Source organism: Haematobia irritans, chromosome 1, assembly GCF_050003625.1.
Source record: "Haematobia irritans isolate KBUSLIRL chromosome 1, ASM5000362v1, whole genome shotgun sequence".
NCBI classification, from domain to species: domain Eukaryota; kingdom Metazoa; phylum Arthropoda; class Insecta; order Diptera; family Muscidae; genus Haematobia; species Haematobia irritans.
In genome coordinates, this window is record NC_134397.1 from 18,251,172 (window position 1) to 18,269,609 (window position 18,438).

Consider the following 18,438-nt stretch of genomic DNA (forward strand, 5'->3'; position numbering starts at 1 on the left):
TAAGTTGAAATGGGGCCATATTTGCTTGGTGTCGTTACAACCCTTGCAATTCTCCCATCGAACATTTGCCATCATAACAGCCTTCTCACGCAGCATGAGCTTGCAGGTAGCTAGGGGCATACCAACAAATTCTAGTTCCCCTGGAATATGTAAGGTAGTCCCTAGCCTTGCCAACTCATCCGCTTCGCAGTTCCCCGGTATGTTCCTATGGCCAGGCACCCATATTAGGTGAATATTGTACTGCTCAGCCATCTCATTGAGAGATTTGCGGCAGTCGATGGCCGTTTTCGAGTTGAGGAACACAGAGTCCAAGGATTTTATTGCAGGTTGACTGTCTGAGTATATATTAATGCCCACATTTTTTGGAACATTACTTCTCAGCCAATTCGCCACCTCTCTTATTGCTAATATTTCAGCCTGAAAAACACTACAGTGATTAGGTAATCTTTTCGCTATTCGAAGTTCCAGATCATTAGAATATACTCCGAACCCCACTTGTCCATCCAATTTGGAGCCATCAGTGTAGAAATCTATATATTCTTTATTCCCCGGGGTCTGTGTGCACCACGCCTCACTGTTGGGGATTAGAGTCTCAAACTTTTTGTCGAAAAGTGGACTCGCCAAAGTGTAATCCACTACGTTAGGCACATCTGGCATTGTTTTGAGGACAGAACTGTGACCGTAACCTTTTTCCGACCACAGCGATAGTTCGCGCAACCGCACAGCCGTTGTTGCAGCTGACTGTTTGGCCAAAATGTCTAAAGGCAATAGATGCAGCACGACATTAAGGGAATTTGTTCCTGTCTTGCTGAATGCGCCTGAAATACACAAACACGCCATACGCTGAACTTTATCTAAACAAGTCGGTTTCTGAAGTGCCGGCCACCAGACTACAACACCATATAGCATTATAGGTCTAACCACTGCCGTGTATAGCCAATGCACAATTTTTGGTTTCAGTCCCCACTTTTTTCCTATTGCCTTTTTGCACGAGTACAAAGCTACAGTTGCCTTTCTCGCCCTTTCTTCAATATTAAGCTTAAAGTTCAGCTTCCTGTCCAAAATAACGCCAAGGTATTTTGCACATTCACCAAAGGGAATTTCAATACCCCCTAAGGAAATAGGCCTAACCGTGGGAGTTTTGCGATCGTTGCAGTACATGACTAATTCTGTCTTTGCAGGATTTACCCCAAGACCATTGTCTTTCGCCCATTTCTCAGTCATCCGGAGGGCCCTCTGAATAATATCTCTGATTGTGGATGGGAATTTTCCCCTGACTGCCAGAGCCACATCATCTGCGTATGCCACCACTTTTATCCTTTCTTTTTCTAGAGTAACCAGAAGGCTATTTATAGCAACATTCCAAAGAAGAGGTGATAGGACTCCTCCTTGGGGAGTGCCTCTGTTCACATACCTTTGTATGTTTGCTTGTCCTAGTGTGGCTGAAATACGTCTCTTCATTAGCAGTTCGTCTAACAGCCTGAGTATACATGGATCAACATTCAGAGTTGTCAGTCCATTTAATATCGAGCTCGGATGGACATTATTGAACGCCCCTTCGATGTCTAGAAACGCCACGATTGTGTATTCTTTGACAGATAGTGAGCTTTCAATAAAGCTGACTAGTTCATGTAGTGCGGTCTCAGTAGACCTGCCCTTCGAGTATGCATGCTGTCGTTTCGAGAACAAACTTGAATCGATGCTAGTTCTAAGATAAATATCTATCATCCTCTCCAGAGTCTTAAGTAGGAATGAGGATAAGCTGATTGGTCGGAAATCCTTCGCCCTCGAGTGAGAGGCTTTTCCCGCTTTAGGTATGAAAACGACTTTTGTTTCCCTCCACTTTCCTGGGATATATGATAAGTTGATACATCCTTTATATATCACCGACAACCAGGGGATAATTTTGTCAGTTACAGCTTGTAACTCCGCCGGAGTAATTCCATCAGGTCCAGGGGATTTGAATGGTCCAAAGCTATTTAGCGCCCATCTTATTCTAGTTTCCGATACAATTTCCTCGACAGGAAACGACCGCTGAGCAACTGTGGCACCGCCAGTACATGGTTCAACCGTCTGATTTCCAGGAAAATGTGTGTCCAATAGTACCTCCAGCGTCTCCTTACTGGACGTTGTCCAATTGCCCTCCGATGTTTTAATGAAACCTGGAGCGGAGTTGGTGGATGCTAGAACCTTCCGTAGTCTGGAAGCCTCGGACGTATTCTCAATACTGCTGCAGTAAGCATTCCAAGAGTTATGCTGAGCCTTTCTCAGTTCTCGCTTGTATCCTCTCAGATTCTTCTTGTAAGCGTCCCAGTCCTCAGGGGCTCTGGTGGACTTTGCCTTGTTAAAGAGCTTCCTGCAGGATTTCCTCATATTACTTAATTCCGTAGACCACCATGGTGGTCGATGTTTCCCCCTTGGCTTTCCTCTAGGGCATGCAGCTTTCAGTGAGATGTTGAAGGCCTTAGTAATCCGCTCCACTGCGTGTTCGATATCTTGCACATTTCTCATATTTGTCTCTGTTATTTCCGGTATCATCATATTGAACGATTCCCTATACCTATTCCAGTCAGCTTTCCTAACATTTGGCGGAAATATGATCTTGGTGATATGAACATCAAATTTGAAACTGATGTAGCGATGATCTGAGAAGCTGTGTTCACTTAAAACCCGCCACTCAGATATCATTTCATTTAGTTCTTGCGAGGCCAAGGTGATGTCCAAAACCTCTTGCCTGTTTTTAGTGACAAAGGTTGGGACATCTCCCTTGTTGCAAACTACCAGATTAGTACGCAAAATAAACTCTATTAGCGACTCTCCCCTTGCATTAGTATCACTACTTCCCCATATACTATGATGTGCATTCGCATCGCATCCCATAATGAGTTTCGCCTTTGTTTTCAGTGACTCCTCCACTAAGGTCTTAACGGCATATGGAGGCATCTCCCTGTCATGTCCCATGTAGACCGAAGATACCCAATATTTGCATTTGGCTATTTCTAAACTTGCAACGACAGTGTCTGTATTGCACATTGAGGGAAGCAGAAACAAATTGAGCTCGTTTTTAGCAATTATACAGGCTCGATTTACATCATTACCAGTATACTGCAATAGTTTGAACCCCGGAGTACTTAATTCACATATTTTGTTTTTGTAAACATATGGTTCTTGAATAAGAACTATATCTATGTCCCCTTTCATCAGGAGAACTTTTAAGGCAGCACATGCAGCCTTACAATGATGAAGATTTATCTGGAGGATCCGTAGGACCATCGAGATTTTCAACAACCGTCACATCAGCCGCTTCGATCGAGTCATCAAGAATGTCCTCTTCAGAGATATCGGTGACTCTCGCAATAACCATAGGTTCGACTTTGGTGAGTTCTGAGGCAATAGAAGCCTCCTCACGCATACGGTATCTATCCATGTCTTCAACTTTGGTATCTCCCTCGACTTCGCAAGAGGATCCGCTTACTTCTGATTCAGACAGAGGCTTGTCCATTTCTGAATCCTTTAGCTGATCGTTTTTATACACCTTCATTTGGATATAATGAAAGCCATAACATACACGGCCCTGGGACTTTGCCAGATGTGGCAAAGACTGAGTGTTCAATATAAACACTGCATGCCGTCTTGGTCCATCCACTTCATCCAAACGGCCAACCTTCCAATCAGCTGTTGGAAGATCTGGATTGCATCGTTTCAGTCTATTTAAAATAGATTCAGGGTCAGAAGGGTTTGCAGGTATCCAGGCATGTGCTCTAGGTCTAGCCGGTATGTCTTTCTTCTCGACTAACTCTAGAGCAGCTCCTTCCCAAACTTCACCAATTAGTATCAGAGCAGCTTTAAAACATTCTATAGACCTCTGGTCCTCAAATGCGACTAGCTTAAATCGTCCTTGATACCAACCAGCCTCTTGGTGTCGAGGATCTGGGCCGGGAAACTTGGAATAAACAATCCTATAACAATTATTTATCGAAAATTAAAAATGAACTGAAGCTTAATCCAAAGTCATTTTACAGATTTGTTAATTCTAAACGTCAATCAAATGTGTATCCAAGAACCCTTCACTATGGTGCTGTTGAAGGGGATGATAATGAATCTATATGTAATTTGTTTTCAAAGTTCTTTGCAACAACTTACTGCCATAAGGATTTCAAGCAATCTGATGCGTACCCATATAAGATACAGGAATATTCGACATTCACTACTCCATTTATTTCTCCTGATATTGTGATGAGTTATATGGAAAAGATAAAATGTTCATATCGCCCGGGCCCTGATGGGATTCCCAGTAACATCCTCAAATATTGTGCTCATTCTCTTTCGACTGCTCTTTCATTTCTGTTTAATGAATCTTTGCGCACAGGTCACGTTCCTACATTGTGGAAGAATTCATTTATCATTCCGCTATTTAAAAATGGAAGCAAGTCAGATATTACGAATTATAGAGGCATTGCTAAATTAAGTGCTATTCCAAAACTGTTGGAGAAAATTATTTCTGATAGTTTGAATCATCAAGTCTCCTCTCTTCTATCGCCTAAACAACACGGATTCCGTAAATCTTGTTCGACCATAACAAATATCTTGGAATTGACTACAATGGTTAATGAAGGCTTTAGAGATCGTTTACAGACTGATGTCATTTATACTGATTTTAGTAAGGCGTTTGACAAAGTAAACCATTCACTTTTACTGTACAAACTGCATCGCATGGGCTTCAGTGAATTAAAGGTATCCTGGTTTGAAAGTTATCTAAAGAATCGTACACAATTTGTAGTATTTGATAACATTATTTCAAAATCAATACATGTGCCTTCGGGTGTTCCACAAGGCAGTCATCTTGGCCCTCTATTGTTCTGCTTATTTATAAATGACCTTCCATCAGCCATTAAATATGGTTACACTCTCATGTATGCTGACGATGTTAAAATTATAAAGGTTATTCGGAATAGTGATGACCAATCCTTACTCCAATCTGATCTGAATAGCATGTACAGATGGTGCTCATCAAATATGATGGAACTGAACATAAGGAAATGCAAGCATATCTCTTTTTATAGATTAAATTATATCGACACGAATTATAACTTGAATGGCACAACGCTTGAAACTGTTGAATCCTTTAAAGATCTTGGAATACTTTTGGATCGCATGCTAAATTTTAGATCTCACATTTCTATGACTGTAAATAAGGCCTATGGATCATTTGGATTTGTCAAGCGCTGGAGTAAGGAATTTTCTGACCCATTTGTTACAAGAAATTTATATACTTCACTTGTGCGTCCTATCCTGGAATATGGATCTGTAATTTGGGACCCACAGTACCAAATTCATTGCAATCGTATTGAATCTGTTCAGAAACAATTTTTACTGTTTTGTTTACGTCGGAATAACTGGACACCTGAAACCTTGCCGTCTTACAAAGAAAGACTATCGCTCATCAAATTACCTACACTGAAAAGTAGACGTACCATGCTGAATATCTGTTTTATGGTTGATTTAATTAACGGAAGATTTAAATCTGAGTTCCTTATTAACAGCATATCATTCAATGTTCCCTTTAGACCTACCCGCAACTTTGAACTGCTCCACATTGAATACTTTCGAACGAACTTTGAAAACAACGATCCACTTCGCCGTCTTTGTAAAGAATTCAATAAATTTTATTATTATCTTGATTTGTCAGAAGAGAAATACAATGTAAAGAAAAAGATAACATTATTATTAAATACTTGATATATTAACAAACAATATGTATATAATGTAATATATTAAATTAGTCTGTAAGGGTTTAATCCATAGATGAAAATAATAAAAAAAAAAAAAAATATTGCTCTAAGACCCCATAAAGTATATATATTCTGGGTCGTGGTGATATTCTGAGTCGATCTAAGCATGTCCGTCCGTCCGTCCGTCTGTTGAAATCACGCTAACTTCCGAACGAAACAAGCTATCGACTTGAAACTTGGCACAAGTAGTTGTTATCGATGTAGGTCGGATGGTATTGAAAATGGGCCATATCGGTCCACTTTTACGTATAGCCCCCCCATATAAACGGACCCCCAAATTTGGCCTGCGAGGCCTCTAAGAGAAGCAAATTTCATCCGATCCGGCTGAAATTTGGTACATGGTGTTAGTATATCGTCTCTAACAACCATGCAAAAATTGGTCCACATCGGTCCATAATTATATATAGCCCCCATATAAACCGATCCCCCGATTTGGCTTGCGAGGCCTCTAAGAGAAGCAAATTTCATCGGATCCGGCTGAAATTTGGTACATGGTGTTAGTATATGGTCTCTAACAACCATGCAAAAATTCGTTCACATCGGTCCATAATTATATATAGCCCCCATATAAACCGATCCCCCGATTTGGCTTGCGAGGCCTCTAAGAGAAGCAAATTTCATCGGATCCGGCTGAAATTTGGTACATGGTGTTAGTATATGGTCTCTAACAACCATGCAAAAATTCGTTCACATCGGTCCATAATTATATATAGCCCCCATATAAACCGATCCCCCGATTTGGCTTGCGAGGCCTCTAAGAGAAGCAAATTTCATCGGATCCGGCTGAAATTTGGTACATAGTGTTAGTATATGGTCTCTAACAACCATGCAAAAATTCGTTCACATCGGTCCATAATTATATATAGCCCCCATATAAACCGATCCCCCGATTTGGCTTGAGGAGCCTAAAAGAGAAGCAAATGTCATCCGATCCGGCTGAAATTCGGTACATGGTGTTAGTATATGGTCTCTAACAACCATGCAAAAATTGGTCCACATCGGTCCATTTTTATATATAGCCCCCATATAAACCCATCACCAGATTTGACCTCCGGAGCCTCTTGGAAGACCAAAATTTATCTGATTCAGTTGAAATTTGGTACGTAGTGTTAATATATGGCCTCAAACTCCCATGCAAAAATTGGTCGAAATCGGTGCATAATTATATATAGCCCCCATATAAACCGATCCCCAGATTTGACCTCCGGAGCCCCTTGGAAGAGCAAAACTCATCCGATTCGGTTGAAATTTGGTACGTGATGTTAGTATATGGTATCCAACAACCATGCAGGAATTGGTTCATATCAGTCCATAATTATATATAGCACCCATATAAACCGATCCCCAGATTTGTCCTCCGGTGCCTTTTGGGAAAGCAAAATTCATCCGATCTGGTTGAAATTTTGTACGTGGTGGTAGTATATGATATTTAACAACCATGCCAACAGTGGTCCATATCAGCCCATAATCATATATAGCCCTCATATAAACCCATCCCGAGATTAGGTTTTGGAGCCTCTTGGAGGAGCAAATTTCATCCGAGTCAGTTGAAATTTGGTACATTGTGCTAGTATATGGCCGTTAACAACCATGCCTAACTAGGTCCATAACGGTCTATAGTTATATATAGCCCTCAGATAAATCGATCCGCAATCATACAAAAATTGGTCCATATCAAGTTCATAATTGTATATAGCCCCCAAATATAAGCGACCCCCATATTTCAATTCTGGCTCCCTACGTACCGTGTAAAAGTCCATATCGATTCGTTATTATTTGTAGGCTTACCTACACATACTTTTTTTGTCTAACGTATACCACGTATGGACTAACTCACAATTTAGAAAACGATTTAAGATACCACAACTCAAGTAATTCGATTGTGGATGACAGTCTTTCGTAGAAGTTTCTACGCAATCCATGGTGGAGGGTACATAAGATTCGGCCTGACCGAACTTATGGCCGTTTATACTTGTTTTTTAATACATTTAGGACAATCATCTTGAAAATTTGCATCCCTTCGTTAAAGTTGCATGCCTTTCAACTAAGGCAACATTTTCTTAAAGTAAAGAAACACATTATTGATTTAAAAAAAATCGTCCTTAAATTAAATGAAGTATTGACTCTTAAGATTTAAGATAAAAAACTTCAAATATAGGCTAAGACTTATTTGGTGGAGTTAGCATCTTTGGTTTAAAGTTTTTTTTTTTTATTTTTTTTGGAATTAACAAAATATTTTTTACTACGAAGTATCCGTCATAATTTGAATATTTAAACTGGCATTTGTTTGTACGTGAATAGCTTTATTAATATCATTGAGCTTAACATGGAATCGGACAGCACTCAGTGATAAGAGAGAAGTTCACCAATTTGGTATCACAATGGACTGAATAGTCTAAGGGAGCTTGATACATCGGGCTGTGCCACCTAACCTAATATAATAGAATGAAAATTCGATAAATGAGATTTGTATCCTAATTTTAATTTTATAGATTCTAGATTCGAAGTCAGCTAGGTTGCAAAAAAAGTTCCTTATTTTAAAGAATCCGCATATTTGGCTCGGAATCAATAGTAAAATCTATAAAGGAAGGTCAAAATCTTTGGATCCAAGAAAACTTTTTTTTTTTTTGACTATGAGGGTATATAAGGTAGACGTTCAGTTGATATACACTTGCCAGAAAAAATATTCGTACATATGCACATATATTTTTTCGAATCCTAAATCAATACCTTGGACAGATTATATTTTTACAAATTTAACATCATTGATTTGTTGTACAATTTACATACTTTTTAACGCGTGTCCAGAACTTTGTACCTATACTACATTGTTTTACAATGCTGATATATTAACTACCTTAATTTTGCAGCGAGAAAAAGTATTCGTACAAGCTTACTTCGGGGAATCCCACACGCATTGCATAATAAGGGGAATCAAATTAAAACGGGTTTTAAAAAAATTGTGTATGGAAAAATGTCTGCACTGCAAAAAAAAAAAATTAGCGATGAGCCCGAAAATAAAGGAAATCAGCCTTGATGAAAGAAAAATTATATTAAAATTGCACGAAGAGAAGAAAACTCTGCGTGAAATTGCAAATATAATAGGTAGAAGCCATTCATCTGTCCAATACGTCATAAAAAAACTTCAAATCCACCGGATCTATACTGTCGCAACCACGTAGCGGGCGTCCTTCCAAGTTAACAGAGAGGCAAAAACTAAGTATTTTGGCGACTGTTAAGCAAAATTTACGCCAAAGTGTTGAGAAACTTGGCCTTGGAGATGACTATTGGTTCCAGCAAGATAACGATCCAAAACACACCGCATTAAATGTGAAGTTGTGGTTACTATATAATACGAAACATCAGCTCAATTCGCCTCCCCAATCGCCAGATTTTAACCATATAGAGCATTTGTGGTACTTATTGGAACCTAAAATACGGCAACTTGCAATATCGTCAAAGGAAATGCTTAAAAATGTTATTATGGCTGAATGTGACAAAATTAGCGAGGACGAAACAACTAAACTGGTCAAATCAATGCCTAGTCGACTTTCTGAGGTGATATCCCAGTTTATAAGACTGCAAAATGTAGAACAAATCAGAAATCACTTAATGTGTACGAATAATTTTTCTAATGAATTTTTCTACTTTATTTTTATTTTCTTATATGTGCCAAATGTGTAATATATTTTTTTTAATATTAATTGTTAAAAATAAAAATACGTAAGTTAATGTATTCCTAACAAAAATTTTTTCCATCTTTCATGTATTGTTTCAATGGTTTAAAAAGGCTTCTTGTGGCATGGGCTTGTTGTACGAATATTTTTTCGGGCAAGTGTAGGTACCGACATTTTGTGGATTTTTTTTAAAGGTTTTCATAGCTAACAGCCTATTTTGGGTGTGCAAAGACTTTGGTGCCCATTTTTCCCAAATCTAGACCTTCTACAACACCAATCCCTTATAGTTGATTTTTCTTTCGAAAGTATTCGGAAATTTGTTCTCAAGTTAAGATTTTGTTTAAAATATATTTTTCCTCTACAAAGTAGAATATTTTAATTTTTAATCGGTTATTAATAATAAATTTCTTCAAATTCAAATTGCTATTGTTCTTATTGAATAACAAATCTATATTCTTTTTTTCAGTTTCAAAATGGAATATAAAAGACAACCAATATAAAAATTCTCAACTACAAAAAACATTAAAAATCGCAATTAAGAAAAACAATAAAAGCTATGTAATTTTAAATAAAAATTAATATCGAACATTACCAAAAATTATTAAAAGAAAATAAAAAACCCAAATATCAAAGGAATAAAACACTTTAAAAGTTATGTGAAATAATACCACGTGTTTTTAAGTACAAAAAAAAACCATAAAAAAATTCCTAAAAAATAAAATTTACAAAATTAAGAGAAAAGAATTTTGTAAAATCTAAAACACGCTTACTTTTAAAAGAAACGATTTTAACAAAAGCTAATGTCAATACCATCGATTGAAGTTTCCCTTAAAATCAGTGACAATCCCTTTGTAAAGTGTATTCAATTGGAAGTAAACAATAATCAGAAAAAAACTAAGTGAAGTTGTGTTTTTTTTTATAACTAAGCCAATTCCTTACAATTAAGACCCAATGAAATTTAACACTTTCTTCCAAATGAGCGTGGAGAAAAAAATATACAAAATTTAATTTTCATTAAAAACAAAATGTAATTAATTCAAATCCTACAAAATCCTTTAACAAATTCTAACCCGCCACCCAAAAAACAGCCTCAATATATTAAAGACCCCAACAATTTGGCGGCACATAAAATTAAATAATTGACAATTTATGCAAAAACAAAAACAGAATAAAACCCAAAAAACTTTCGAGAAAAACAAAAATAAATGAGCCCTCAACCTTTTTCGACTGGCCTCATAATTCTACACTTTGTATTTCCTCATTTATGATCACAAAAACAAGCTAAAGTGTGTATAGAAATATAACAAAAACAACAACAACAAGCAAAAGAGAACAGAAGAAAACAAATTAAAATTAATTATTCAAAAGATTGCAAATAACCTTATGTATGTGTGCGCGCGTGCGTGAATGAGTGTTTGTGACAAGAGTCAGTGATAATAATAAAAAAAAAAGAAAATACTAAATTTCCTATTGTGTGGAGAAATACATTTACCTCAGTGTACATACCGTCCCCCTTTCACCCACCCATCGATGCAATAACAAAAGACAAAATAAACCATTCGAGTATCCACCATTTATTTTGGTGTGTATGTGTGTGTGTGTGTGCAGTTTTGTTTGGTACATCATCAGCCGTTAACGTTAACATCTGGACGTCTTTTGACCTCTTAAAAGGTGAGTTTGTTTTCTCTCCACTCACTAATACCATTAAAGAAATTCAAATCAACAAAACAAAACAAAACAAAAAAAAAACTGAATTGTGTTTTTTTTGTGTTTTGTTTTTCTAATGTGCCAACAAACAAATCGTTAAAATTTTTGATAATTAAATTTTTGGCGCGCCACAACAAACAGAGTGCGGAAGCCACAACAAAACAAAAACAAAAGGCAAAGCTGTTGGAAAATGAGAGCAAGAGAATTGCAAATGGGAAGCATAGCAAATGCAATTATTTTGGGAGCACAGTGGTTTTGTATATTACTCCATAGTAAAGGTGGGGAGGGGTATACTAACACTATCAATTTCTTTCTAATGTATCAAAATCTTGATATGAGAACTGTATAGTTAACAGTAATGCCAATGTAGCTATTTTATAACTAGATCAAGCTGTTTTTGATTTTAAGTTACTAGCACGGTTGCTACTCGTGTCAAACATAATCTAGTAAAATTTTAAGAAAAATTTACCAAAAACATACATTCCATAGAAAATTTTGTCAACATTTTATTTCTATTGGAAATTTTGTCAAAATTTTATTTCTATAGAAAATTATGTCAAAATTTTATTTTTATAGAAAACTTTTTAAAGATTTCATTTCTATAGAAAATATTATCAAAATTTACATTCTATAGAAAATTTTATCAAAATTTGCATTCTATAGAAAATTTTGTCAAAACTTTATTTTTATAGAAAATTTTGTCAAAATTCTATTTCTATAGGAAATTTTGCCAAAATTTACTTTCTATAGAAAATTTTGTCAAAACTTACATTCTACAGAAAATTATGTAAAAATTTTATCCTAATAGAAAATTTTGTCAAAATTGTATTGCTATTGAAAATTTTGTCAAAATTTATTTCTATAGAAAATTTTGTCACAATTTTATTTCTATAGAAAATTTTGTCAAAATTTTATTTCGATAGACAATTTTGCCAAATTTTTTTTTCTATAGAAAATTTTGTCAAAATTTTATTTTTATAGAACATTCTTTCAAAATTGTATTTCTATAGAAAATTTTGTCAAAATTTTATTTTTCTATAGAAAATTTGATCAAAATGTTATTAATATAGAAAATGTTGTCAAAATTTTATTTTTATAGAAAATTTTGTCAAAATTTTATTTCTATAGGAAATTTTGCCAAAATGTACTTTCTATAGAAAATATTGTCAAAATTTTATTTCTATAGGAAGTTTTGTCAAAATTTTATTTCTATGGAAAATTTTGTCAAAATTTACATTCTATAGAAAATTATGTAAACATTTTATTTCTATAACAAAATTTTGTCAAAATTGTATTTCTATTGAAAATTTTGTCAAAATTTTCTATAGAAATGAAATTTTATTTCTATACCAAAATGTTGTCAAAATTGTATTTCTATTGAAAATTTTGTCAAAATTTTATTTCTATAGAAAATTTGGTCAAAATTTTATTTTTATAGAACACTTTGTCAAATTTGTATTTCTATAGAAAATTTTGTCAAAATGTTATTTCTAGTGAAAATTTTCTCAAAATTTTATGTGTATAGAAGATTTTATCAAAATTGTATTTTTATGGAAAATTTTATCTAAATTTCATTTCTATTGAAAATTTTGTCAATATTTTATTTCTATAGAAAATTTTATTTCTGTAGGAAATTTTGCCAAAATTTACTTTCTACAGAAAATATTGTCAACATTTTATTTCTATAGGAAATTTTGTCAAAATTTTATTTCTATTGAAAATTTTGTCAAAATTTACATTCTATAGAAAATTATGTAAACATTTATTTCTATAACAAAATTTTGTCAAAATTTTATTTCTATTGAAAATTTTGTCAAAATTGTATTTCTATTGAAAATCTTGTCAAAATGTTATTTCTATAAAAAATTTTCTCAAAATTTTATGTGTAGTGAAAATCTTTTTTTATCAAAATTTTATTTTTATGAAAAATTTTATCAAAATTTTATTTCTATTGAAAATTTAGTCAAAATTTTATTTTTACAGAAAATGTTGTAAAAATTTTCATTCTATATAAAGTTTCTGTAAAATTTTGTCTCCAAGAATATGCCCATTGTGTTTAAAGAAATTAATTAAAAAAATTGATCTTGATGATAATATAGAATAAATATTATTTCTATAGAAAATTTTGTGAAAATTTTATTTCTACAGACAATTTTGTCAATTTTATTTTTATAGAACATTTTGAAAAATTTTTGTTTCTATAGAAAATTTTGTGAAAATGTTATTTCTATAGAAAATTTTGTCAAACTTTTATGTGTATAGAAGATTTTATCAAAACTATATTTTTATGGAAAATTGTATCAAAATTTTATTTCTATTGAAAATTTTGTCAAACTTTTATTTTTATTTCTATAGAAAATTTAGTCAATTTTATTTCTATAGAAAATGTTGTCAAAATTTTATTTCTATATAAAGTTTCTGTAAAATTTTATTTCTATAAATATTTCGTGAAGTACCTTTTAGTTGGAGGGGAATAATTTGCAAAATTTACCATAGTGTTTAATGAAATTGATCTTTAATATAGAATAAATTTTATTTATAAAGAAAATTTTGTTTCTATAGAAAATTTTGTCAAAATTTTATTTCGATAGAAAATTTTGTAAACATTTTATGTGTATAGAAGATTTTATCAAATTTTTACTTTTATGGAAAATTTTATCAAAATTTTATTTCTATAGAAAAATTTTGTCAAATATTACATTCTATAGAAAAGTATGTAAAAATTTTATTTCTATAACAACATTTTGTCAAAATTGTATTTCTATTGAAAATTTTGTCAAAATTTTATTTCTATAGAAAATTTTGTCAAAATGTTATTTCTACAGAAAATTTTCTCAAAATTTTATGTGTATAGAAGATTTTATCAAAATTTTATTTATATGGAAGGTTAGGTTAGGTTAAGTTAGGTTATGTGGCAGCCCGATGTATCAGGCTCACTTAGACTATTCAGTCCATTGTGATTCCACATTGGTGAACTTCTCTCTTATCACTGAGTGCTGCCCGATTCCATGTTAAGCTCAATGACAAGGGACCTCCTTTTTATAGCAGAGTCCGAAAGGCGTTCCACATTACAGTGAAACCACTTAGAGAAGCTTTGAAACCCTCAGAAATGTTACCAGCATTACTGAGTTGGGATAATCCACCGCTGAAAAACTTTTTGGTGTTCGGTCGAAGCAGGAATCGAACCCACGACCTTGTGTGTGCAAGGCGGGCATGCTAACCATTGCACCACGGTGGCTCCCATATTATGGAAAAAATTTATTTCTATTAAAAATTTTGTCAACATTTTATTTCTATAGAAACTTTTGACAAAATTTTATTTCTATAGAAATTTGTCAAAATTTTATTTGTATAGAAAATTTTGTCAAAATTTTATTTTTATAGAACATTTTGTCAAAATTTTATTTCCATAGAAAATTTTGTGAAAATGTTATTTCTATAGATTTCTATAGATTTTATCAAAATTGTATTTTTATGGAAAATTTTATCAAAATTTTATTTCTATTGAAAATTTTGTCAAACTTTTATTTTTATTTCTATAGAAAAATTAGTCAATTTTTTTTTTATTTTTATAGAAAATTTTGTCAAAATTTTATTTCTATATAAAATGTCTGTAAAATTTTATTTCTATATAAATTTCGTAAAGTACCTTTTAGTTGGAGAGCAATAATTTGCAAAATCTACCAAAACATCAAAAATTCTACCAATCTACCAAACATTAAAAAATCTGCCATTTTCGGTAGAATTCTAGCGAGCGTCGTTTTTACCCCAACCATCACTGAAAAATTCAAGCAAATCGGAGAAATGTGGTTCAATTTTCAAAAAGTCAGGCAATAGGGAAGTCCCCTTCACATTCATATATTACAAAATCAATTAACCCTTATTAACTTCCACCTTTAAAAAACTCGGGCAAGGGAGAGGTCCTCCTCCTTGTCCAAATAAATATCACGTCTTTCACTGTGCTCTAAAAAAACCCTCGCCGACCAAATATCGAAAAATAATAGTAGCGTTGTCTAGATGTCACCTCATGCTACCCGGAACATATACGGATAATTGTCCAAGAATATGCCCATAGTGTTTAAAAAAAATAATCAAAGAAATTGATCTTTAATATAGAATAAAATTTCTTAGCCCCTAAAAGTAGGCAACATAATCTTCACTATTCAATGGAAATTCTACTTTCGCCTCTACGAGTCTTCATGAAGTTTTCGTGGTTGATAAGGATTAAAAGTTAACTCACCCGAAAACTTCAACTGGCCATAAATCTAAAAATAATTCTTTTTGAGTAGATAATCGTTATGCTTAGATTCAAGTTCCCAACCAGAACCACTGTCTAAACAAACCGACGAAGTGAAGATTGTTGTCTTTTCGGAGAGTTTTGCCGCGTTTAAAGTAAAATAAAAAAAATTAAAACACGTCGGTGGGAAAATTGGCAACAATAAAAACAAAAGATGATTAATTAAACTTTTGGCACACTTTTTGGGGAACAGCAGCAGCGAACTGAAACGTGTTCCTAAGTAAACAAAAATCTTGGCCACCCCAATTGCCGCCTCTCGCATGCTCACCGAAAAATACAGCAAATCAAAATGAACGCTTAGCAAATCCCACAAATCAATGGCAGCGGATGGATACAAATGACGCTGTTTTTTATTGTGTATCGTAGCCTTCGGTTTTAGAAATTCTCTCTCCCTCCATCCCTCCATCCCTCCTTGCTATCGTCTTTATTTATGACCCACTATGAAAAAAGAGATTTTTCGTTGTTTGTTTCATTTGCTACCTTCTCGCTTTAATGGTGTTGAAAATTTTTGAAAGTGGTACTTTAATAGACGTCTTTGGATTTCAAAGGTCAGTTGCAATTAAAAACGACTAAGAAAAGCGGAGTGGGTGGAACAGGGGAAAAAGGAACTCTTGAGTTTGTTTTGTAACAAAGCAAACAGAAAGCATTCATGAGTTTTTTGTTGCTTCTTCAACGCAAAAAACAAATCTCGAAAAATTTCTTTAAAGGTGGTTTTTGGAAAAACAATTGAGCCAAGAGAACCGTTTTTAAGTAGTGAATTTTCTAGGAAAATTATGAAAGCTTTTTCCATGGAGAAAATTAAATCTATTTTTGGTAGCTTAAGAATCTTGTTATAAACAGGATGGTCTCTGGATTGCTTTACAAAAATAAAGAAAATTATGATTCATGTCTTTGTTCATTCTGCATAACACAACAAAGGTCACGATAGGGAATATATATATATATATATAGAAAATATAGACAATTTTGTCAAAATTATATTTCTATAGACAATTTTATCAAATTTCTATTTCTATAGAAAATTTTATCAATTTTTTTTTATATATAGAAAATTTTGTCAAAATTTTATTTCTATAGAAGATTTTCTCAATTTTTTTTATATATAGAAAATTTTATCATAATTTTATTTTATAAAATTTTGTCAAAAACTTAGTTCTATAGAAAATTTTGGCAAAGTTTTTTGAAAATCTTGTCATAATTTTATTTCTATACCGAATTTTGGCAAAATTTTATTTCTTTAGCAAATTTTGACAAAATTTTATGTGTATAGAAAATTTTGTCAAAATTTTATTTCGATAGAAAATTTTGTCAAAAAAATTTGTTGGAGAATAGTTTGTCAAATTTCATTTCTATAGAAAATTTTCTCCAAATTTTATTTCTATAAACATTTTTGTCAAAATTTTAATTCTATAGTTAATTATATATATAAATTTTGTCAAAATTTTAATTCTATAGACAAATTTGTCAAAATTTTATTTCTATACAAAATTTTGTCAAAATTTTATTTCTATAGAAGATTTTATCATTTTTTTTGAAAATTTTGTAATAATTTTATTTCTATACCAAATTTTGACAAAATTTTATTTCTATAGCAAATTTTGTCAAAATTTTATTTGTATAGAAAATGTTGTCAAAATTTTTTTATTTCAATAGAAAATTTCGTTAAAACTTTATTTCGATAGATAATTTTGGTCAAAATTTTATTTCTATAGAAATTTTTGTTAAAATTTTATTTCTATAGATTTTTTTCCAAAACTTTATTTCTATAGAAAATTTTGTCAAAATTTTATTTCTATAGATTTTTTTTTTCAAAACTTTATTTCTATAGATAGTTTTTTAAAATTTTATTTCTATAGAAGAGTTTGTCAAAATTTTATTTCTATGGAAGATTTTGTCAAAATTTTATTTCTAGAGAAAATTTTGTCAACATTTTATTTCTATAGAAACTTTTTTTTTAAACTTTATTTCTATAGATAATTTTGGTCAAAATTTTATTTCTATCGAAGACTTTTTCAACATTTTATTTCTATAGAAAATTTTGTTAAAATTTTATTTCTATAGAAAATTTTGTTAAAATTTTATTTCTGTAGAAAATGTTGTCAAAATTTTATTTCTATAGAAAATTTTGTAAAATTTTTATTTTTATAGAAAACTCTGTCAATATTTTATTTCTGTGGAAAATTTTGTCAAAATTTTATTTCTGTTGAACATTTTGTTAAAATTTTGTTTCTATAGATTTTTTTTTTCAAATCTTTATTTCTATAGAAAATTTTGTCTAAATTTTATTTCTATAGAAAATTTTGTCAAAACTTTATTTCTATATAAAATTTAGTCAAAATTTTATTTCTATAAAAAACTTTGTCATAATTTTATTTCTATAGAACATTTGGTCAACATTTTATTTCTATAAAATTTTGTTTTTCAAAACTTTATTTATATAGATAATTTTTGTCAAAATTTTGTTTCTATAGAAAGTTTTGTTAAAATTTTTTTTCTATAGAAAATTTTGTCAAAATTTTATTTCTATAGAACATTTGGTCAACATTTTATTTTGGTTTTCAAAACTTTATTTATATAGATAATTTTTGTCAAAATTTTATTGCTATAGATAAGTTCGTCAAAATTGTATTTCTATAGAAAATTTTGTCTAAATTTTATTTCTATAGATAAGTTCGTCAAAATTGTATTTCTATAGAAAATTTTTTCAAAATTTTTTTCTATAGAAAAATTTGTCAAAATTTTATTTCTATAGAAAATTTAGTCAAAATTTTATTTCTATAAAAAATTTAGTCAAAATTTTATTTCTATAGAAAATTTGGCAAAATTTTATTGCTATAGAAAATTTGGTCAAAATTTTATTTCTATAGAAGATTTTATCATATTTTTTTATATAGAAAGTTTTGTCATAATTTTATTTATATACCAAATTTTGACAAAATTTTATTTTTAAAGCAAATTTTGACAC

General features: G+C 31.8%; 1 protein-coding gene across 1 annotated transcript in view; it reads left to right on the forward strand.

Moving 5' to 3' along the window:
• The first annotated feature begins 10,241 nt into the window (after nucleotides 1–10,241).
• The window catches only part of DIP-gamma (Dpr-interacting protein gamma), a 534,433-nt gene continuing 526,236 nt past the window's right edge, over nucleotides 10,242–18,438 (forward strand). Inside the window, exon 1 of the mRNA XM_075289492.1 lies at nucleotides 10,242–11,140. The gene's annotated coding sequence lies outside the window, so the exon portion shown is untranslated. The remainder of the gene's footprint in view (nucleotides 11,141–18,438) is intronic.